This window comes from Equus przewalskii, chromosome 17 (assembly GCF_037783145.1).
Source record: "Equus przewalskii isolate Varuska chromosome 17, EquPr2, whole genome shotgun sequence".
Lineage (NCBI taxonomy): Eukaryota > Metazoa > Chordata > Mammalia > Perissodactyla > Equidae > Equus > Equus przewalskii.
The window spans coordinates 38,493,098-38,518,266 of NC_091847.1; the positions used below are offsets into that span (position 1 = coordinate 38,493,098).

General features: G+C 41.4%; 1 long non-coding RNA gene across 1 annotated transcript; it reads right to left on the reverse strand.

Annotated features, from left to right (window-relative positions):
• Nucleotides 1–450: 450 nt before the first annotated feature.
• Nucleotides 451–22,732, reverse strand: LOC139076614 (uncharacterized). The gene is made up of 4 exons (XR_011528368.1): nucleotides 22,582–22,732; nucleotides 20,089–20,160; nucleotides 19,423–19,496; nucleotides 451–16,544 (listed from the first exon to the last, which is right to left on the reverse strand). It is a non-coding gene; the product is annotated as an uncharacterized lncRNA (long non-coding RNA).
• Between the last annotated feature and the right edge of the window lie 2,437 nt (nucleotides 22,733–25,169).

Genomic DNA, 25,169 nt, shown 5'->3' on the forward strand with positions numbered 1-25,169 from the left:
CTCCGCTGTCCCTTATGTTAGCTTCTTTCTCAGCTAAGCTCTCTGCTCATGGCAAAGATTACGTTGTCCTCACAGCCAGTGATCCCAGTTTAAAAGCTCACAGGGCAATTTGACATTTATTTGTGTGATTATGTTTCTAACGTCTGTCTCTTTCCTGGATGGCAGGGGCACTTTGTACCCTGTGTACCTGGTGCATGTCCTGGCACAGAATGAACGAATGGATAGATGACGAGACCTCAAAGATGAGGGGGCAGGGTGGCAGAAGAGAGGAGAGGAAGGAGACAAGACCAAATGGGGAGCAATGATGCCTTTGGGACAACTTTCTGTGGATCCATCTCTGATTCTTTAAAATTAAGATGCAGTTAATATAAACAACATAGAAGCAGATGTCTCAAAATCAAAGTTTGGAGGAATTAAGAGGCCTTATTTCAACAATTACTATAATATGAAAACGTTTTTAAAAAACATGCTTTATTTTTTAGGACAGTTTTACATTGTTACAAAACAACTGTTAAAAATTGAGATGATAGGTCAGAGTGCCCATATATCCACACCCAGTATTTCCCGTTAGTAACTTCATACATTAGTTTGGTACATTTGTTACAATTAATGAACCGATATTGATACATTATTATTAGCTATAATTCACAGTTTACTCAGATTTCCTTAGTTTTTTCCTACTGTCTTTTTTTCTGTTACAAGATCTTATATTAGCTTTCTATGGCTGCCATAAAAAATTTCAAACTGGGTGGCTTAAAACATTAGAAATTTACTGTCTCACGGTTCTGGAGGCTAGAAGCCTGAAATGAAGGTGTTGGTAGAGCTGTGCTCCCACTAAAACCCATAAGGGAATCCTTTCTTGCTTCTTCCTAGCTTCTGGCAGTTTGCCGGCCTCTTTGGTATTCCTAGGCTTGCAGCTGCACAACTCCAATCCTTGCCTTTGTCATCAAATGGCATTCTCCATGTGTCTCTGTCTTCACATGGCCATCTTCTTATAACGACACCAGCAGTATTGGATTCGGACCTACCCTACTCCAGTATGGTCTCATCTTAACTAATTACATTGCAATTACCCTATTTCCAAATACAGTCCCATTCTAAGCTACTGGGGATTAAGACTCCAACATATCTTTTTTTGGGGACACACAATTCAATCCATAGCAGATCTCACCCAAGATCTCACATTACATTTAGTTGTCATGTCTCCTTAGGCTCCTCTTGGCTGTGACAGTTCCTCAGACTTTATTTTTTTTTCCAGTAATTTTATTGAGATCATAATGGTTTATAACTTTGTGTAAGACTTTCCTTATTTGGGATGACCTTGACAGTTTTGAGGAATATTTGTCAGATATCTTGTCAGATGTCCCACTGTTGGAATTTATCTGATGTTTTTTGCATGATAAGACCAGGGCTATGTGTTACTGGGAGAGGACCACAGAGATAAAGTGATATCATCATCACGTTATATCAAGGCTGCATACTATCAACATGACTTATCGCTGTTGGTGTTGACCTTGATCACCTGGCTGAGGCAGTGTTTGTCAGGGTCTCCACTGTAAAGTAGCTCTTTTCCCCTCTTTCCACACTGTCCATTTGGGAAGGAAGCCACTATGCACAGCCCACACCTGAAGAGTGGGGAGTGACGATGCTCCTGCACCTTTAGTGTGGCATATCTACAGACATTATTTGTGAAATTTATCTGCATGGAAATTTGTCCCGTTTATTAATTTATTCAATCACTTATTTATATCAGCACTGACTCATGGATATTTATTTATACTTCAGGTTATAATCCAATACTACTTTATTTATTTTCTTGCTCAAATTGTTCCAGCTTGGCCAGTGGGAGCTCTTTCACTTGGCTCCTGTGTCCCTTTGACGTAATCCTAATCAAATTCTTTTGAGCACTTCCTTATTTTCTGGCTAAAATGTGCTCCAGGCTCATCTTGTAGATTTTCTTCTCCAGTATCAGCCATTTCTCCAAGGAGCCCTGGTTTCTTTTATTGGAGAATGATACTGGAAACCAAGATCTGGGCAATGAAAAGTGTTTTGGATAAAGTGAGTGAATGGCTCAGGAAGCTGAGAGGAAGAAGACAGTTATAGGCATACTACTCATGAAAAAGGGAGGAAGGGACTTGCTCAGGCCAAGCAAAGATTTCTTGATTAGAGGTCAGAGAGGTTAAATAGGAGAGAGAGGAGTGAAGGAATGTACATGAAGAGGACAGGTACAGAGGGGCCCAGAGTCAACCAGTCAGAGGTATCAAAGCAAATGGCTCTGTTATCAGCTGAGCCTGTTACTGCTGAGGAGGTCTCAATAATTGGTTAAAGATATCAACATTCCATTCCCTGCCCTGCCCCCCAAAACAACTCTCTAGTTGGTTGTAACACTTCAGGGTCTTGTGAGATCACAGATCCTTTCAAAAAGTCTAAGCAAGATGGGAAAACACGTGGTAGGGAATCTCTGCACTTACAGACTTTGTAGCCTAGTTCTAGCCGTTTAGTGAACTGACCATCAGGTAACCAAGCTGGTGCTCTCAGCCAGCTTTGTATTGGACATGAATGTCTATCAGCATTTCAATTATGAGGCTATTTGAATTGATGGTAAGGATGACTGGTCGTTCATCCATTCTGTCATTGAACTGAACGGTTGAACTCGTTGAGCTTCTCCTGACTGTCAGCCCATGTAAAGTCATATTTTAACATGTGCCGTATTCGTATCTTGATGGCAAGTTATGACCAACCTTGAGCACCTGCCTGGCACAAAGATAGGTTTTCATGGCAGACTTTGGCTCTGTTGGGCAAAGGCAAATAAACCTGTCCTAGGGGGGCTGTATAGAGAGCAGACTTTTTTAGTTCAAATGTTGGCTATCTGCGAGGTACATAACTTTAGTTATGTTTTTAATATCTCTAGGATTCAATAGCTGAAGAATGGGAATAATAAAACCTACTTCAAAAGATTATTCTGTGGGGAAAGAGATAATACGTTTGTAATGTCCTCAGTGCAGTGTCTGGCACACAGAGCTCTGGAGAGGCACACCTTGTTTCCTGGACTCCTCTCCCAAGTATGGCTTCCTTTTTATCCCCCACCTTTTTCCTCCTCTCAAGCACTTAAGCCTTTGTCTCCTACCCTAGTTGTTCGTGGCTCCTAAATTCAGCCTTCTATTCAGGCCTCTCGTCCCTCAAATGGCGCGATCCAAAATGGCTTCTAGCTCTTCACCACTCACCAAAACTCCCATTTCCTGAAATTCTGATCTCAGCCAGATGTTAAGAGAGAGCACTTTGCTTAGTTGGCTAAGGAATTCCATCATAAAGCGTAAAAAGCTTACAGGAGTTAATATATTAATTAATACATTTTATTGATACATTAACACATATTATTTTGTTCAAGCTCATCTTGTGTGTGTGTGAGTGCACGTGTGTTCAGGGACTCTCCCCATGACTTGTGTCCAACCTGAGAGGCTGTAGAGCATGGTGATCAGGAATGCAGACTCTGGAATTAGTCTGCTGGTGTTCATATCCAGATCCAGTCCCATGTTAGCTCTGTGGCCTTATGCAGGTTATCTGGGCTTTCCCACTATGAGTGTCCTCTTCTCTACAATAAGTCTAATAATGTTGTTATAGGGTGAAATGAGATAATTCATGTACAGCATTTCAAAGAGTGCCTGGCACATGGTAAGTTGCCCAGTAAATGTTAGCTATCATCATAGTTGATAATCAATGTAGTCATTCCCCATCCTACCTCTGCTTTGAATCTCAGAAAAGGTGGGGCACAATTTCATACTTCTTCCTCAAAAGTTTCCTACTGATGAGAAAAGCATCTCCTCTTGTTTTGTCCATGACCAACGAATAAAAGTCCAAGAACTCAGCATCTAAGCAGAAAGTAATTTGAAGGTTCGTGCTAGGGACTGAATTGTGTCCCCTCCCCCACCTCCAGATTGATATGTTGAAGCCCTCACCTTCCATGGGATGGTATTTGGACCTGGGGCCCTTGGGAGGTAAGCACGTTTAGGTGGGGTTATGAGAGTGGGATCTCATAATGTCAGTGCCCTTATAGGAAGAGATATCGGAGAGTTCACTCTCTCTCTCTCTGCCATGTGATGGCACAGCAAGAAGGGAGCCGTCTGCAACCAGGAAGAGGGTCCTCATCAGAAACTGACCATGCGGGCACCCTGATCTCAGACTCCTGGCTTCCAGAACTGTGAGAAAATAAATATCTGCTTGTTAAGCCCCCCAGTCTATGGCGCTTTGTTATGGAAGCCCAAGGAGACTGATACAGTTTTAGTGATAAGATGACGTTACAACCATTTAAGTATCAAATGTCTTTTCAGTGAACCAGTAAATCTTACAAATAAACTTTATTCATTGACATGTGATCTGGTTCACTTTGTCAATTATAGTCACAGGCTACAAGCCCAGTCAGATGTCTTTTAGATGAATCACAACATTGTTCTCTGAGCTCAATAAGAGCGTGGGAGTCCTTTGAATCACCTTCCCTAGCCTAGAGTGGTTAAGAGGTTTAGCAGAAGCCGCATAGCTGGAGGCCAGGTTCTCCCCTCCAAGGCCAGTGTTCTCTCTTCTCTCAGGTCTCAGTGCGTATCATCAGTCTCAAGGAGGCCCTGGTGGGCCCGTGGGGATGACTTAACTCAAACCAGAGCTCCTAGGAAGAGTACAAAGATTTCCTTTCCTAAGCTATCTTTATGTGCATGTGAGAAAACATCACAGCATTGACCTTTAATTTGCACTCTAACTCAGAGATGTAAAGAAATTGTGGCTTATTTGTCTTCCATAATGGATCTAAACTTCCTCCTGAGTTCCACTCCACCTCCAGTGTGGGGAGTGGGGGTCCAGGGAGTGGGAAGCTAGGACAATGGGTGGTGACACCTACATTTGCCAGTGAACAGGATCAGTGTCTCTTCCATTTAAACAGTCGAGAATATTTACTATCTGGCTCTTCAGAGAAAGTTTGCTGACTACTGCTCTAGACCAGTGCTGTCCAATAGATCTTCCTGCAATGAGAGAAATATTTCATATCTTCACTTTCAGTACAGTAGCCATTAGCCACATATAGTTATTGAGCACTTGAAATATGGCTAGTGGGACTAAGGAACCAAATTTTCAATTTTATTTAATTTAGATAACTTTACATTTTAATTTAAATAGTCTTATGTATCTAATGGCTACTGTATTGGACACTGCAGCTGTAGACACCCTGAACAGACCTTGGGGAGCCAGGAGTTCTGCCTCAAGATCTTCTCTGGCCACTTCCCTTGGCTTCTGCATTATCGCTCCTGGGACGTGTCACCAAGGTTTGTAACCAGGGGTGTGGTTTTTAACCAGGAGTTTGCAGCTTTCCTCAGGCAGTGAAGAGGAAGATGCTATTAATTCCTGATGTTCCAGATGCTTCCATAGCTATCGGATGTTTACTATCCAGTACCACCCATCCAGGCCCCAGGTTTTGACTCAGGGATAGGCTGCAAAGAGGAAACTATGTAACTTTCTTCTTCCACAGTCCAGCTGGGTCTGGGAGGGTGGGTGTGCCTTCCTTTCTCATGTGGCTGGGACCTCCCACAAGAAGCTACATCCTCCTCCTTCCTGAGATCACATGCATTCTTTTCCCTTCCCAGAACCACCAGATGGATGAGCTGCAGAGACAGAAACTGGCTTAACTCTAAGGGAGATTCATCATACGGACATTCTAAAATACCGTGCTTGATAGGGCTGCTACCCTAACTTGATTTATATGAGGTTAGAAGCTTGACGATGCTCATATGCAACACACATTTGCTCAGTACCGAATGTTTCAAGGCTTCAATCCATTGCTAGAAAGTTCCCAATCTGCTTCTCTCTTTTTCCTCTCTCCCACACCCAAGCTGACAAACACAGTTTCACAGTCATCCCTTTGAATCTGCTTCCGCAGTTTTAGAGAGAGTACCTACAATATAACCATAGCCTTTTCTTGAATAATTTACATTTTTCTCAACTGTTACCTTTTCTGGAGGGCCTTTCCTGATCCCCTCACTTAGAAACATATCACTGGCCTGCCTGTGGCTGCACCTCCAGGCTCCTTCCTTGCTTGTTATTCTCTGTAGCACTTATCACCTGTCAAACTCTGATTACCTGATTCACTAATTCCCCGTCTCCCGCTTTAGAATATAGGCTGCATGAGAGCAGAATTCTCTGGTTCACTGCTGTATTCCCAGGGCACAGATTACTGCCCGACAGAAGATAACTACTCAAATGTTTTTGAATAAATAAAAACCTCAAGATTATACCTCACAGTATAACTTTCATGTTTAAAAACAAACAAAACTCCTTCTCTGCCAGGGGTGATGATGGAGAAGCCAAAGGAGAGAAAGGCTATAGAGAAACCCTCTTCCTGCCTCTGTGGGGCTAGAGAGGGGCAGAAGCTGTAAAGGAACATGGAGTCCCACCTGCATCATGGATTAAGAAACCAAAACTTTGAGAAGTGAAATGATGACACATTACTGGCAAGAAGATATACAAACCCACATGCCCTGTTTCCCAAATTCCAAGTTTTCACCATACCCATTCTTTACTTGATTATAAATACTGCAACCCACATTAATTTCTGAAACTCATTTATTTGCCTAAAATTTCAACAGTTATCAACTTTTGAAGGTGTCTTTTATTTTTTAATAAAGTAACTAGGTTGGGGGATTATTTAAGTTTCTGTTTCAAATTAACTGGAATGTTTTCTTTTCTTTTTTTTCTTGAGGAAGATTAGCCCTGAGCTAACATCTGCCGCCAATCCTCATCTTCTTGCTGAGGAAGACTGGCCCTGAGCTAACATCTGTGCCCATCTTCCTCTACTTTATCTATGGGATGCCTGCCACAGCATGGCTTGCCAAGTGGTGCCATGTCTGCACCCGGGATCCGAACCATCGACCCCCAGGCCACCAAGAAGCAGAACGTGTGCACTTAACCACTGTGCCATCAGGTGGCCCCTTGGAATGTTTTCTTAATTATATTTTACCTTAGCATCTTTAAGCTGCAATGTATCTTTAAATTAGGCTTTTTTCTTAGGAAATAAAAGGGTTCTGGCAAACAAAATTTCAGAAGATTTATTTCAAATGAAATAATGTATAGAAAAGCATATCTTAAACCATGAAGTATTCTGCATTAGGAAGACATTTGGCAGCAGCAGCAGTTTTAAGAAAACTTTGAAATAAAGTTTTTTTTTCCTCACCATGCAGAGTATGAAATGATTTAAGACTTGGAAATTGCCTAACATTTAGTTACTTAATAAAAGTAGCATAGATTTCCCCTTCTGGTCAAGTGACGGGAATCTCTACAACTTCATCAGAGGGAAAGCAATGGCTGTGAAAATATAGGAGAAGGGATAAAATGGGAATCAATGGAATTGTTTTTGAGGAAGTAATTATAGATCGTGAAGTGCTGATTTGGTTTTAAGAGATTTTGAATGGGATTTTGCATGATGGTACACTTAATTGTCAGGGTAGTTGACCCAAGGAAGGACAAATCTTGATGACCTCCTGGCTATTTTCTTGCCACAGAGAATTATCCTAACACATTTCTCCCAAGTCTTCTGATTTTATGTCAATGAGCAAAGTGTATGCAATACAAACAGCCCAACTTCAGTGCAAATATTTGAGACAAATCAGCATTAAAGATAGGTTTATTTATTACCTCCAGTCTGTATCTTGTTTGAATATGACAGAGATGGGCGTAGGGGCAGAAGTAGCTCGTTTAAGCATACCCTTTCATTTCTCTGAGCCTCAGTTTCCTCATCTGTAAAATGAGGCAGACAGATGGTGAAGGATCACAAACTCAAATGATCACAGGGCCGTGATGGAGGAGTATGCCATCAGTGATTTGAAGTCTGTTTGATGTAAACAAATGGAGCTGGTTGTAATTATTGGCATATATTTGTGTGAAGCCTGCTGCTGGGCTTAAGATTATATTATTATTGGGGGCCGGCCTGGTGGTGTAGTGGTTAAGTTCACATGCTCTGCTTTGGCAGCCCAGAGTTTGCAGGTTTGGATACTGGGTGTGGACCTATGCAATGTTCATCAAGCCATGTTGTGGTGGCATACTACATACAAAGTGAAGGAAGATTGGCACAGATGTTAGCTCAGGGCCACTCTTCCTCAGGCAAAAAGAGGAAGATTGGCTACAGATGTTGGCTCAGGGCCAATCTTCCTCACCACCCCCACCCCCCCCCGCCAAAAAAGATTATATTATTATTATGATGGAGTTACTAAGGACTGTGGTAAACCAGAACATGTATGGCTTTTCTTAAAGCACTCACGTACAAAATTGTAAAACTCTTTGCTGTCCGTAGGGCCTGGGTTTGATCGGAGGGCCTCCAGCTGGCTGCATCTGCGGCAAATGTTTGCTAAGGTACAAGAAATCACAATAAATGAAGCCATATCTTTTCTTTTAGGAAATTGCTTTTGACACCCATCTGTGCAAGTTATTATTGCTTCTCAGCTCCAACTTTGTCCTTTTTGCTTGTTGTGTGAAGACTGAGCTGAGCCCTTTAAGCAGCTTTCCTATACCGGCTGCACAAGGTTAAGCTATGTCAGTATGTGGTGCTGGAGAGACATTGCAGGAGAAGGAGGTTTACTTCCTGATATCAATGAGCTCTCTTGGGGGGGCTTCTGCAGTGGGGGCAGCTTCCCCCATGCCCAGCTCGTGCAGGCGCACGGCTTCTCCAGCACCTGTCTCCTGTAGTGCCAGTGACTTGTCAAGCATTTGGCTCCTGCACTGCATACAGCTTCTCCAGTGTCCGCTACTGCAGAGCAGCAACTCCTTTAGTGCCCAGTCTGCACTGTGGGTGATTTCTCAAGCACCTGGCTCCTGCAGCCCGGCAGCTTCTCCAGTGTCCAGTTCCTGCAGAGTGTGAAGCTTCTCCAGCACCCGGCTGCTACACAGTGGGTGATTTCTTAAGCCTCTCTCTACTGCAGTGCACACAGCTTCTCTAGTGCCTGGCTTCTGCAGTGCACTGTGGCCTGCAGCTTCCCCGGGAGGCATTTGGGCACTTTTGTAGCAGGCAGGATACCTCTGACAAGATACTTCCCTTTGGACAGCTTTCTCTGACATCCTAGAGGGAGGGTTTCCAGCAAGTTCCACTGGTGTGGCATCAGAGTGACTTCTTTGGCATTCTGTGAGCCACAGCCATGCCCTCCAGCGAGGTCAGGACCTCAGTCTTGGGTGGAGCGGCTCTTTCCTGGGTGCTCTATCTTAGCCCTAAGGGTAGTGGCTTATTTTTACAACTGCTATTTCTATATTCTTTAGAGTTCTCTTCACTTCTTCCTAGCTAATCCTTTGGTACTCTAATCTCTTCTCATAGTTAACAGTTCTTTATATTGAACTGTCCCTTGTTCAAATTACTGTGTGGTTTCTGTCACATGATTGGACCCAAATTGAACTACCCTGGGTCTCTCAGAAGCTCTTCTATTTAGGTTGGTGTCCTATAGATAGGCTGTCCCTACCCATTCCAGATAAGACACCTCTACCTATCCCCTCCTGGAAATCAGACGTGCCTTACAATATATGCTCGTCTCTTGACTTGAGAGAAGAATTCTACCCCATTTTATAGATGAGATGCCTGAGAACAAGAAAAGTTATATGATTTTCTTATGATCACACAGCCAGTTAATTATGGAACTGGGAATAGAACCCTAGTATCCTGACTCCCAATCTGGTGCTCTTTCCTCTCTGCCACATGGACATTATTCACCAAAAATATTAATTAAGCAGCTATTTGCAGGTGGCCCTATAAAATACTCAAATTACAAAAATTTGATCTTAGATGTGCTTCTCAGGTGGAGTGAGTAGGAGTTGGGGAAAAAGTGTGGAATTTAGGATCTGAGAGACATGGACTATTTTACCACCTGAGGGTCCTGGGGCAAAAGGACTAAGATTGTTGTAAAATAGAAATATCCACATTATGAAGTTGTTCTGAAGAGGAGACAAGATCACACACGTGGAGCACCTATATTAGACACATTTAGGGGAACCAGACAAATAAAAAGGCGATTAAATCATGCAGAATTCATTCCATTTCACTTAATTATTTTCCCCACTTGCATATCTTTCCCAAGTGTATTTTATTTTATTTTTTAAAAATTATGAAAAGTCATGATTTTATTTACACTGACACAGTTATATGATTTTACACTAAGACAAAATGAGAGATAATACACACGTCCTCAAGAAAGAGGGCACTTGTTGGTACAGGTTTATAAGACTGCATTCTTTCTTCCCCTCTAGCTTTATTGAGGTGTAATTGACAAATGAAAACTGCCTGTATTTAATGTGTATAACCTGATGTTTTAATATACATATACATTGTGGAATAATCATCATAATCAAGCTAATTAACATATTCATCACCTCATATAATTACCATTTTCTTTCTTTCTTTCTTTTTTTTTCTTCCTTCCTTCTTTCCCACCTTCCTTCCTTCCTTCCTGTGGTGAGAACACAAGATTTACCCTCTCAGCAAATTTCAAGTGTACAATTCAGTATTGTTAACTATAGTCACATCGCTGTACACTTGATCTCCAGAGCTTATTCATCTTGTATAACTGAAACTTTGTAACCCTTGACCAGCATGTCCCCATTTTGAACCCTCTCTTCCCCTCCCTTGGCAACCACCATTCAACTCTGCTTTGATGAGCTTGATTATTTTATATTCCACATGTGAATGAGATCTGTTGGCATTTGTCTTTCTGTGCCTGGCTTCTTTCACTTAGCTTAATGTCCTTAAGTTTCATCTATGTTGTTGCAAATGACAGAATTTTCTTCTTTTTTAAGGCTGAATAATATTCCATTGCATGTATATACCACATGTTCTTTATCCATTCATCTTTCACCAGACATGTACGTTGTTTTCATATCCTGGCTGTTGTGAATAATGCTGCAACGAACATAGGAGTACGGATATCTCTTCCAGATCCTGATTTTATTTCCCTTGGATGTATATCCAGAATTCCACATTTATTTTAAGAAAAAAAGAGTTTAAAAAAAGGTTGTCTTTGCTCTCCAATAGCGAGTGTGCATGTAGTAGAGAAAGGCCAAATGAGTCAGTCACTGCGAAAGGGTGAGCTCCATGCTGCCTGATTCATTGTTCCTTCACATAATCAGTGTGGATAAATGGAAAGCTAACTGCATTCAGTGAAACATTTCAGGGGAATCACTTTCCTGTATGTCAGGCGCTATTTGCACAGAGACATCCAGGCTGTTTAGTGTAATCACCTTCTGTGTTTGAAGTCTGACTCTCTGAGGCAGGGCCTTGCTTAGATGCAATACAGCCAGGTAAAGATGCTTGGCCCTAGCTCCGCAGCTCTCCTGGACTCTCCCCTTCAAAGCCTTCTTATTTGACTAAGAGATTCGATTTCATTTCATATTTCTTTATTTGCATGTTCCATAATTTTTTTTAAAAAGAGTGTGTTAATAAGATGATAAATGGTATTAGGATAATAATTGCCATCCTTTACTATGTGCTTATAAACCAAGTATTTAATATATATTTTCTCACTTTATCTTCCCAACACTCCTATGTGGTAATTACTATTATTTCCACTTTACAAGGAAAAAAAACCCCAAAAACTAAAGTTTGGAAAGAATGTGAGCTTGCCCAATGATAAATGGATCCATTTGGCTTAAAAAAAATTATCTTTTCAGTACACCATATTGCTTCTGTGGGTACAGTTTGTTAGTCTACCATTTTGAAACAGAACAGCATCCATACTCTGTGATAGAAATGTGCTTACTGTTTCCAGAGTCAAGAGTACGGCTTTTCTCTGAATACAATGACTCGACATTTGTCCACACACTGATTATACTCGAGGACAATGCATCATTTGGTATATCGTTGGTCTATTTTGATAAATCTCGATGCTCTACTCTCTTCAAGCTTTAGTAAAGCCACAGTGCTCTTTCCTGTCGAGCTCAACTCAAATCAAAATTTACCAAACTTCGCAAATGATTTTTTTTTCTACTTTGAAACAGAATCGTGACACTTTTCTCAAAATCCCAGCCTCTGCATTTTGTTCACCAGACTATGCTTTCTTTGATGTGGGAATGAAGATGCGATTAAGGCAAAGAAGTAGAGGATTGGAGTTTAGAGGGAACATCTCTGCTCCCTGTTTTCCTGACCCTTCCCTCACTTCCACAAAGGAGGAAGAGTCAGGCTCTGATGAGAGGAGAAGGAAGACTTCCAGTGTCCTGGGTTATTTGTTAGAAAGCCACATATTGCAACACTTTAAAAGTATTCATTTAAAGTCATTTACTTTAAAATATTTTCAAACAAAATTTAGTGTTAAAAATGTAGTGTGCTATGCCTGTGTCCTATTCTAAAGTTGATTTGCAGTGTTGCTACACTTCGAATGTGTTAGAGACATAAAAATCAAGCATTACCAGGAAAATAAAAGAATACATACGTTCTCATAAAGTAAATTACAGAAAATACCAGAATTGTGTGAAATGCCGATATTGGAAAAACATGATCATAAGTCCAAAAACTGCTTTTGCCAATTCTTTAGTGCTCAACAGAGAGAGATGCTATTTTTAGTGCCTAACAAAAATCAAGTCTATTTTAAAGAAAAACTTATGTCCTAAACCATATTCTTTGTATTGGACTATGTTTTTCTTTTGCCTGAGGACCAAGTTAGTTAAAAAATCCTTCCTAATTTTTACAGTGTTGTCTTTGCTTATTAAACAGAGCATGTGCAAGCAACAGGGAGTACCGAGCTACATGGACATCTTCTAAAATGAAACAAAAAGAGTATTGTGTAACAGTTAACATGGGTGAGCTTTAAGGAATGAAAGAACTAACCCTAAGTTTCAGAAATGAAGAATGTCAGCTCACAAGCTGCTGCCTTCGTGGCCCAGCGAGGATCACCCCTGGAACAGACCCTCATGGCGAGGTGCTGGTGTTTGGAGGACGCAGACTCATGGTCCTGGCCTGCAAGAGGTGGGAGTTGGGCCTGAAACCCTGCATTAAGCTGGCACCTTGCAAATTCTGTACCTTCAGTAAAGGAGAATTAAACATGCCAATGACGTGTCTTGAAATGCAAAGGGAGTTTGTCTCTGTCAGGAAATGTGGACAGAAAAACTGTTTCTAGTGAGAAACGGAAACAAAGTATGGCGTGGGATTGTAGAACAATTTTTGCTAGCTACATGGTGCAGAAATCCTCAGGAGAAGACGCTAATGTAAATCTGGTCCTAGACTGGGAATGCCCTTGGAGCTCCTGGCAGAAGCAAATACAAAACCACTCCCTAGGGAAACTTTCATAAACCAATGTGCCAGACATGCACAGAAAAAACAAATATGGGCCCCAAAATAAAAATTATAGATAACATGAGGAAACAATTCCTTATGAGAGAAATCAGCAGACACACCAACAGGAAGATGAGCACTGTAAGAACTTGAGATAATTAAACAATCTGAAAGAAGTTACAAAATAGCTATGTTTAAATGACTAAGTAGACAAAAGATGGAATAGAAATAATAGGACACAATTTAAAAAGAATAGGCAAATTTGAAAAATTAACAATTAGAATATCTACAAATAGAAAAACACTCATTGAGAAAAAAAATCTCAGTGGATGGTGTATCAGTTCTCTGTTGTCGCAATAATGCTATTGCCTAGGACCTGAGACCATACAACAAGTGCTTATTGCTCACGTGCCTGGGGTCAGCTGGGGCTGGCAAGGTGGCTCTGCTGTCCTTGGCTGGGCTTGCTCACTTATGGCTGGGTCAGGTGGCTGTTGGCTGAGCTAGGATGGCCTCAGTGGGGGTGACCCGGCTCTGTTCTTTGTGCTCCTCACCCTCCAGCAACTAGCCTGCGTATGTTCTTATGACAATGATAGGAGTGCAAGGGCATGAACAACTGGCACACGGTCACTTCTGCCCTATTTTCACGATCAAAATAGTGACATGGCCAAGTCCAGAGTCAAGAGGTAGGGCAGGTCACCCTATTTATGGTGAGAGGGCATTGCACTGCACAGTCGTATGGAATAAGTTGTGGATACAGGGAGAAATGAAGAATTGAGGATGTTACCGCAATAGATTGCTGATAGGAGAAACAGCTGGCTAAACACACCCAAGCAGAGAATGAGTAAAGAAGAAAGACCTGAGAAAATCCCTCCATCTACAGCAGAGAAGTAGAGAGGGAGAACCTATGAAACAGTTAGATGTTAGGACAGACTGAGATGGCCTAACGTACATCTAACAGAAGTGCCAGAGGAGACTTATATTCAAGAGAGAAATTGTGAGAATTTTCCAGAGTTTTTAACAGGCATGCTTTCTTATCATTTGGAAGCACAATAAGCCCTGAGAAGAACTTATTTTTTAAAAAGTCACACCTAAACACACTTTAGTAAAACTTCAAAATATAAAGAGAAAATCTAAAAGCCACCAGGAAGAATAGACGGGTTACTTATGAAGAGACAACAAATAAATGAACGCAAACTTTTCATCAGCAACAATAGGTACCAGAAGACAATGAGCTAATATTCTATGAGTGCTGAGGGCAAATAACCACCTATCCAGAATTCTATAACATACTAAATAATTAGTGAAAACTGAGGGCAAAATGAAGACATTTTTCAGACAAAAGCCCATGCTGAAGAACTGTTACCTAACATGCTTTAGAAAGAAAGATCTGAGAAGCAACGGTAATCAAAGACATTGGTAGAAGTGGATAATTTAAGTTATTATTAACTGGAAATAAAACAGTAACCATAATAAGGACTAATGCGGAGGAGGCATGAAAACAGAGTAGATTAAGTTACTTCACATGGAAAATGAGAAGTTGCAACTAAAGTTAATGTTCCAAGTTCTTCGTGTTATTCAGGAGAAGAATAGAAATACTAGTAAACCATAAACTTTAAGTCAAGTGTGCTTGTTAAGATGTAAGAGTAACTATTGAAAGAACAGGAATAGAATATATATATTTAATGTATATTTATATCTATAATTCGAAGCACACAATGAGATAGAAGAAATGAATAAAAATATATCAGTAATCGTAATATTTGTAAATGTATTAAACCAGATAAAAAATGCTTAACCTCGCTAATAATCAGGGAAATGTAAGATGAAGCAAAGAGATAGCATTTTCTAACCATTGCATTGGCAAAAGAATTATATGGCTAATAACACCAGATTTATTGCCAAAGATAGGGGAAAATGGGACACATTATACACAGGAGGCATAAGTTTAACTTGGTATAACTACTTTGTAGGGCAGTGTACTACTACGTAGTAAAATTGAATACATGCAAACATATGACCAGATCTTAGAGAAACTGTCATGTGCATACTCAAGTGATATACCTAAGGAGGTTCACAGGGGAAAATTGGAAGCAACCTAAAAAATATGTTATAAAGCAACCTAAAAACAGTAAGTTGTAAAAAATATATAGTACACACTCTCTCTCTCTTTATATATATATATATATATATATATATATATATAAATACACACACATACACACGCACACACGAGCAGGTTTAAAGTTGTATATATATAACCTGCTTATGTAGTTATAAGTACATACTCACAAGTAAAAGTTTCAAAATGTGCCCCAAAGGATCCACTAACTTTAGGGCAGTGGTTACCTCTGGGAAGAAAGCAAAAGGAATCTAAAGTTAACAAAGGTGAAGAAGGCTTCAATGGATTCTTTTTTTAAAAAAAAAAAAATCTATGTTATATATGGCAAGATGTTAGCAATTGTTAAATTTGTGTGGCAACTACACAGCCATCTGTTACAGCTGCACATTTCTATATGTTTGAAATACTTCATAAGTAAAAATTTAAAGAACACTGACTAACGTAAAATAGTCAGAGAAACACCAGCAGTCATCAGAACAGAAGATGAAATGCAAAGCCACGGTGAAGTGTTCAAAAGACTCACACTTTCGAAAAGTCATGACATTCCCAAGGTGAGGCATTAACAGAAATGTGAACGTGACCATGATTGTGTACTGGAGATTTTCTACTTCTTTAGAAAAAAATTAATGTTTAACTCAATGTATTGCACTCAGCAGTGTTAGGAGAGTCCCATAAAACATGCTGTTCTCTGTCACTCAGCAAAACCCAAATTAGAATCAGTCAGCTTTGAAATTTCATGACTTTCTGGGCCCGGAGTTCACCACCTCCACCATGTATTAGCATTATTTTCCCATCTAAGTCTTCTTGGGCAGCAGCAGTAATAACCTTGGATTTTTGTTAGGACTGGTTAGGTCAGGACTGAACCTTCCTTGGGTTTCAAGGAAAATAGTACCCACTCTCACTTCTGGGTGGGGTTTGTCAGACTCACAGAGCTCCTGTCCAGCTGCAAGTCTGATTTTCCAGTGTGGTTCGCTTCCCAGTTGGAGCACATTCGTCTGATGCTGAACATAAACACAGGCTTTAATCTTCCAGTCACTGGAATGGGCGAGCCACAGGCAATCAGGAGACCCTCAGCCTCGGGTCTTTTAATTCCCTTTTCAGGGACTGCTCACAAGCAGACAGCACTTGCTTCAGATAGTGTTGAATTGGATCCAGCTTTTGGGGTAAAATCATAAGGAAAGAGTAAGCCTGAGGTAAACTGTAAATTAGTGTGTGTGAGGCACATTTTAAAGATCAATTTAAATTTTGGCAATGAGATGATTTTAAAATCAGCATTAGGACTGGACTATCATTTTAATGGGGCATCCACATAACAGCCCCCTCCCACTATGGCTTAGCTATGCACCAATTTCCCGTAAGTGAGGGAAATCAACAACCATTATGACCAGCAGGGTAAGATGTTGCAGAGAGATGCTCCTCACAATCCTACTTCACCTTTAAGACCCAGACCAAATTCCCTTCTCTTTTTTTAAAAAAAATATATTTATTGACTTAGCAGATTTCTTTCTTTCTTTCTTTCTTTGTGAGGAAGATTGGCCATGAGCTGTGCCACATAACATCTGTGCCAATCTTCCTCTATTTTGTATACAGGATGCCGCCACAGCATGGTTTGATGAGTGGCATGTAGATCTGTGCCCAGGATCCAAACCTGTGAACCCCAGGCCGCCAAAGCGGAGTGTGAAAACTTAACCACTATGCCACTGGGCCGGCCCCCAAATTCCCCTCTCTTGTTGATGTCACTCTCCTTGGACTCTCGTCTGCCTTAAAAGACTCCAACATTTAGAAACAGTGGTGAAATAGAAAGAGTTCCCTTGGCTTTGTAGCCGGGTAGACGTAGGTCTGAATTCCAGTCTCAGTTTACTCACTGTACGATCTCAGTCACCTCGTTTAACCTCTCTGGACTCCATTTCCTCATCTGAAAATTGGGGAAATAATAATACTCATCTCGAGATGTTGTTGGGAGGGTAAAGGAGATAGTTCACAGCCTGGCCAGGGGGAATGTTGAATTAATCACTGTTGTTACAAACATTCTTCATCTTATTGTTCTTTCAATTATTTTTCCTTATCCTTCAGATTTCCATTCCAAGTCCCATTTTGAACTTAGAGAAAAGCTTTGTAATTTTATTTCTGACTGCTATTGATTTGAAATATCATGCTTCATTTCCAATAAATTAGCTTTTCTTGAACTTTTGTTTGATATCCTGTGCCTCACGTTTCCTTTTCTCAAACATGATTAAGAACAGAAACATTCTAAAAATTGAAGTCAATCATATGCAGAAGTCAAGTGTTTTCAGTCTTAAGTGCCTCTGTTGACCAAGCCACTTGAGGTGCTACTGACCTTCACTGGCTTCTTAGAGTGGTCTGTTGGTTCATTGGTCAACAGTGACCTGGCCACTTGAGGCACTGGTGTTGGTTAAGGTCAGCCATTGGGGAACAGAAAATTTCAGCTTTGGTCGCATTGTGGAAGTCATATTCCCAGTAAGAAAGGCCACCAAAGCAGCCAGGGTAGTTGTAAGTTAAATCATTTTCATTTGGAGATTGCCAGAAGAATGAGCCTGAGAACAAGGATCATTCTTTTATATCATTATGCAACTTCAAGCATGATCAAACTTCAGCATATAGCACATGCTTAATAGTCACTTACTGTGTGGTAAGTATGACCCCTCCCATGTGGAGTCTTCATTGACTCTGAAACAGAATATTATGAACTAAATGTGTCCCCCCGAAATTCATATGCTGAAATCCTAACCCAAGGTGATGGTATTATAAGGCGGGGCCTTTGGGAGGTGATTAGGTCATGAGGGTGGAGTCCTCATGGATGGGCTTAGTGCTCTTATGAAAGGGACCCCAGAGAACTCTCTTGTCCTTTTTCTGCCATGTGAGGACACAGGGAGAAGGCAGCAGTCTGTGAACCAGGAAGCATCTCTCACCAGACACTGAATCTGCTGGCACCTTGATCTTGGACTTCCCAGCCTCCAGAACTGTGAGAAATAAATGTTATTTAAGCTGCCCAGTCTGTAGTATTTAGTTGTTGCAGCTCAAATAGACTAAGAAACAGACTCTATCTCGAATGGTTGACAGTAGTCAAGTCCTCCCCTTGTCCCACAAAAGCCCTGTAAGCAAACGTCTTTATGACCTGAAACTTGTTCTTTTATTTATTATTTTTAATCTTATCCAAAGAGAAGCACCTGGTTATACATACTTTAAATATTAGGAAATGTAATTCTGGAAGGAAAACCAAATCAATGAAGTTTTGTATATCAAGAGGAGTTATTTTCCTAAAGCAAATTTCAACTTTGTAAAGATTTCAGATGTTAGTGCTCTGTGGGTTCAGGAAAATGTGTCATTGTCTTGTATTTTTAATTTTGTACACAATTACTGAACTTTTAAAACATAACCACAGGGACTCCAGCATCCCCTGGGACTGCAAACGGGAGGCTTCAGTGCTATGCACAGTCTGGGGAGGCTGTCATCCTCCCCAGGGTCTCAGAATGGGTCCCCTTCCAACTAGTGGACGCTTCAAGGGACCCTGCTCATGACAAAGTCTCTTTCTGCCCACCCTCTGCATGGCCCTGCCTAGAAGAGTGTCATATATACCGAGTACCGCATTTTAACAGAATCAAGAGCTCTAAAGAAGAACAATAGAAATACTGTGGTGCTCCTGGCATTTCTCCTAGGGAGTCAATTCTTATTGCTTATAATTGTAATGGAGCTAGCACTTTTGAAACACATTGCTAAGCTCTCTTTTCCTTTCTGTGTACATGACCATTTTCATAGTCCACACCCCCCTATCTGCTGGAGGATGGGAGCTAGAGGAGGCAATTGGGATTCTTTGAATAGGAATTTTGAGTCCTTAGTGAGGCAGTATGAGGAAAAATAAGGATTTTAAAAATGCTTATGTTTCCATTAACATATCAAAAGCTAGGCCTGGTGTACTTGAACATGGAGAGTGCTAGAAGCCAGGGAGAATTCACAATATGATATAAGAGTATTTCACATCAGACAGATAGGAAAGGTAGAAAGAGGTCCTCACCTTCTAGTTATGAGTGAGAGGGCAGGAGAAGTAGAGCAAGAAGGTCAGAGAAAGGTCCTTGGTCACCATTCATCCTGGCAGATGAAATTCAAGGAAGAGAGTATTATATAAATATCCAACTAGGCATAGGTCAGCCTGCGAACACTGGAGCCAGTGGAAGCTCCATATTCGGCTCGGGGCCACATGCAACATGGTGTGAGGGAATTAGTGCAGCTACGGTGGAGAGAGAAATCGGCACAGACAGCCAGAGACACCACCAGAGGCTCCCCAAAGCCTAAGTTTGGCCTGCAGTGGCCTGAAAGTTTCCAAGTGCTGTCATGAGAGAAGCAGAGGTTCTTGGATGTCAGAGGCCAGGGGACTAAACAAAGGGGCCACAGGGAAGGGAACTTTGAGGCTGGAGACACACAATAGAGGCCACAGATTTCAGAGACGGGTGCCAGCCTGATGTTCTATTAGCGCTAGATGGGATCAGCTGCATCTCAGTGGCCCCATTAAGGGACTCAGACCAACCCAAGTAGCCATGGATTCCTCACAAGGGCACAGTGGACAACACCTGACCTGCCACCTCACAGTGGAGCAAAAGGACAGTGAGAGGAACTGAGCACGTGGATCTGGGAGCCTCCTCTCCTCGCTGCCAAGAAATCAAGTAAGCCCCTTCTCACGTACGCAATCGGGTAGATGTCCTCTCAAAGAGGAGCAGTGAGCAGAGACGGGAAATGGAGGAGACATGGCGTGTATCTGAAAGAGAACAAGTCATCTAAGTAAGACTATTTAAACCAAAGGCATGAAGATGCTATTGACTGGCAAATTTCAAATCACTACCCTCCACCCCACCTTCAGGACACTGGGCAGAGTGTGAAAGACTGGATGCCTAGTAGGAAAGAAGGTATATTTTCTTTGCACCTATGCGCAAAAATGGTAAGATGCACCAAAAAGAAAACAGTTGTGTATCTTTTAATAGCCTCTTCTTCATAAAAGGATTTGAGGCAACTACGATCTATGTAGTATTGGAAAATAAACACTTAAGGAAAGGATCCAAAGATTCAGTAAGTTTTAGTTATTGGGCATGAAGAATAAATGAGGACAATACACTTAATACAGGCGTTTCAACATATAGAATGTTAGTAGGAGAGATGTGGTAACTTGTGTCTTCTCTGTTCAACATTTTTGTGGAAGAAATCAGAGAAGCAAGAAATGTCTTAGTCATACCTGTGTCGCTGGCACTTTCTAGACTTCCTGGAGCATAGTGTATGCTCAGCAAATATTTGTTCATGAATAAATGAAAAAATAAACTGCTTAGCACCAGAATGGATAACTTAAGACATTTTTGAGCTCTTCCAAGCCCTTGATAGTGCTATGGGCTAAATAGTGGAGTGGGGGGATCTTGTGTGGCACAAGGTAGGGGCTCTTTGGTACCTCATCCCCACTCCGAGAGACCTGCCACAGAAAGAGGGAAAAAGGAAGGAGTGGATACGAAGACTTTGCTGTGTATCCCACCCCTATCTCCCACAGGCTGTGAGGCTGGTTTTAGGGAGGGGTGTGTGTGTATCTGTATGTGTGTGATTATTTCCTGGGTAGGGGTGATCACGGCTGCATCCTTAGGTGAACTGATATGACCTTCGGCGGGTACCTCATGGAGAGGCATTCTAGAGCAGAGACTCTGGGTCCAGAGCAGAAGGGCTCGGTCTGGGAGGAAGGAAGGGAGCACCCAGGCATGACCTCAGGGAGGCAGGCCCAGCCGAGTGGGCCCAGGGGACCATTTTGTCTAAAATTAGACTTTATATACATATCTACATAAACTCACGGAATGTACTGAAAGGAGAAGAACATAATATACCTTTAAACTTGTGTTCCATTAAACTAACAATGTGTGATGGATTGACATATTTTTTAATAAGCCCTGTAATGTCTTTGTGAACAGCACCAAGAGAGTTAAGATGCCAATTCATTAAATGTAAACATTTGAAGTATATTATTACTAGTATAATCCTGTTTTGGCCTTTATTTTTTAAAACACCAGCAATCTCAAAAACTAAAACCACCAAGGCCCCATTTGAGACATTCTGGTGCAAATATGAGGAAGTAACACCACATAGTGCTACTGGTAGTTCTCTAAATGTGATGCTTTTTCTGTCCCTTCTGTGCATTTTACACACTGTTCCCTGGACTGGGAGCACAGACTTCTCGTGTTCACCCAGCCTCATCCTCAGCAATATGTTGGGGGCTACATCTTTCCTCAAGACTCAACCCAGGTATCACGTCCCCCCAGAAGCCCCCTGGACCCCCTAGTCTGAGTTTGAGACCTTTCCTCTGAGATTTATAGCACCTGTCCTGTTCTTTGCCACTCATCTCTCTTCCCCATGGAGTGTAGATCCCTTTAGGGCAGACACCATGCATCTCATCCTCTTTGTGCTCTCAGAATTTAGCACAGTGTCTGGCATGAGGCAGATGCCCAGCTCTTACAGCAAGATTCTGGGAGCCTCACATTCCTGGCTACGCCCCTCCCCAGAGTGACAAGAGCACTGTTTTAGTGGGAGGGTATGGTTCTAAGTCAACATGTGTGAATCTCACCCATTCAGCAGAAAGCGTGCCAAGTGGAGAGAGACCCAAATGCCACCCAGTTGTGCATCAGGACTCTACTTTCTTTTGTCCACCATTAGAGGTTCAGGGGCAAAATTATCCAGAGAGAAAATTGTCATGGGAGAGAGAATATGAAAATGCTAGCATGGTACAGGAAGACAGTGGGAAGTGAAATGTTCTGTCTGAGGCAGACACTGTGGAGCATGGACTTGGCGGAGCTGAGGCAGCCCCTACTGATGGCAAGGCTGTGCTGAGCCATGGGGCTCTGCCTGGCACATGGCCTTCGTTCCCCTAACGCCCAGTGATGGCCTGAGTTTGCTTTCTGTAGTCCCACACGCAGGCTTTCTGAATACAAAAAACTTTTTCCATTCCCATTCAGGTGACTTGCCTTTTGCAATATAGTCAACAATAGCAGCAAAATCATTGAGGAACAACTTACCATAAGAGTAGGATCGAGTCTTGAAAAGATTGAAAACAAGGGGAAATAATTTAGGACTACCCAGAAGATATTAATTATTACTCTACTTTCATGGAGTCTTCAAGACTACTCTACACTTCACCCAAGTGATGACCACTTGCCTTAATGTCCTGGGGAGTTGTTAGATGGAGGCCATAAATATTTCTGGCATTTCCTGGCACTGTTCATGATCAAGATCCTTGGCTGACAGAATGTGCACTGGAAACAGACATATTAATTAGTCTAACTAATTCATTGGAGTAATTAATTATCTAACACTTACCTAATTAGCTCACACTTCCACCTGTCAGAGCCAGAGGTAAACGCCAGACTGGAATTCGGTGGTCCTCCTCATTATACCCTAAAAATAAATTGAGGGAGACAGCACGGAACGCCAAATAAAAGTGTGAAGTCCCTAAAAGTGGTAAGTGGGCATGCTGAGTCTCAAAACTGCCATTGGTTGTTGGGAAAGAGCAGCAGGTAGAACCAATTTGAGGTGAGTTATGAGATAAGAGACTTAGGTATTACTATAGACTACCAACACTAACTTCTGTCCCCAGTTACAAAAGCAGCACACATGTTCAGGCTTATTTTTCCTCAAAGTTGTCATTATCTTCACCAAGATCAGTTTTTTCAGGGATTTTTGGATACCTTGGGCAAAATGACAAATGTCTATTGGGTGGTAGCAGTGGCAAGATTTAGGCTGCTACGTTGGTTCCCTATCTCCTTTCCTTTTCATTCTGTAATCTTTGCTAGCTGGCTGAGATGGACTGAAGGAGGCCAGCATGGAATTCAAGCAGTTTGTCCAGGGTGACTGTCACCAGGAAGAAGAGTGTCTTCCAACATGGAGATCCCAGTTGAGATATGGGCATTTGATTCTTCACTGCTATGCACCTTCTTAAAGAGAAATCCATGCACGTTATGAAATGCCTTGTATCTGCTGCTGTTTGGGCATTTATCAGTATTTTAGGCTCTGATTTGCTTGAAAGTCATGAGACTATTGTTCTGGAAACTCTCACCAGCATAGAACTTCAGCTGATTGCTGTGGAAGCTTAGGTCAAAAAGGAACAGGATGAAGTTTCTCTAAAATCTTAGATTTTCCATCCCCAAAGCGTTATGTGAGAAGCAGCCGCAAAAGTAGTGAATTCATGGGTTTCTTAACAGAGACACTGTGTTTTCTGAAAATCTTAAGCTGTATTTTCTTCTTCTACCTGGTTTGACCTCCCACATCTGGTTCATTGGATTTTATAGGCAGCCTGGGGTTTAGCTTAGTGAAGCCCTGGGAAATAGGTTTTGTTTAATTGTCAGACCTTCTTTGCGAATTTGAATGGGCAAAGTTCAGATGACAGGGCATTCTGAGGTCCTGCCTTTGATGTTTTTCTCATTTGTGATCACAAAGAATGAAAACAAGTTGGTGAGGGGTAGGAAGGGGTGGAAAAATGAAATGTTTGGTCACCGAAAGTTCTCATGTGTACTGGACACATTTTTGAGACAACCTGGTGGAGTTGTTATGGAAACCAGTTGAGGGCTTGCATCTATATACAGCTGTCCGAAAGTAGACAAGTCTGTGTGCTACCCTAGACCCATGCTGGGACCAAGGCCAGATGTAAGGCACAGGCACGCTGGTCAACAGTTAACAAGCTAACCAACCTAGTCAAGGAGATAGGATGCCACACCTTCAAAGGCAGCCTATCTTCTTGGGGAAGTGTTGGTCTGAGAGCTGGGCTGTAGTATAACATGTCATGTCAGGAAGGATATTTTTGAATTGATAAGGAAGTTTAGAATGCTAAAGGAAAATTCCCATTAGCAATTTTAAAAAAAACAAGTTTTAAGGAAGGGTGTCATTCTAACTGGAAGCTGAACTATTATGATTCGTTCTATAATTTAATAGCAAATCACAGTTTTTTTCTTTCCTGACATCAACTTAAGAGTGACTATCCACATGGTATAAAAGATGGTTTCGATTTTACTGCTTCCAATAAAGCCATGATCTGACAGTAATACATACATTGAGGGAGTAATTTTGATTTTTCGTTTGTTTTGATCAGATGGATATTCTTTGGGTTTTGTATTAAATGTTCAGAAGACGGACCTCTATAGTTACGTAAATTTCTTAAGTTTAGAGATGATATAGTTGGAACGCAGCTCACAATACAAAACAAAATAAAAATAATACAAATTTTCTTTCCAATGGTATTTTCATTCCTTGGTTCTTGGGGACAGGGGTTGGCTCAACTAACAAAGTGGGGCAATATGTCAATTACATCGCAACAACAAAAACAGAAAATGGGGTAAAGGAAGTCACAAGAAATATGCAAAAGTCTAACTAACCTGCATGAGCGAACAAATTCAAAGTCCAGCCTGGAATTCAGCTTGGAGTTCAGCCTTTAATTCCAGGACCGTGGCCTGTGTCTGAGAAATAATTAAAGGGGCCTCCCAGTGCCTAAGGGAGATTTCACTGTGTTGCAGCATATTATGAAGTGATCTCATATGCTTTGTGATGGACTTTTCATAGAATTCACTTTTAGAATACCGTGTATGTTATTCGTCTCAGGGGTAGACATAAATCTGCCAAAGCTGTCTGCAAATTTAGCTCCAATTCTTGCCCCAGGTTCACAGAACATAATAGAGCATTAATCTTCATGAGGCTTAAGGAATTTTTGTGAATTCCTTCTGATTCACTGAGAGTTGTATGAAATGTCTGGCTTAG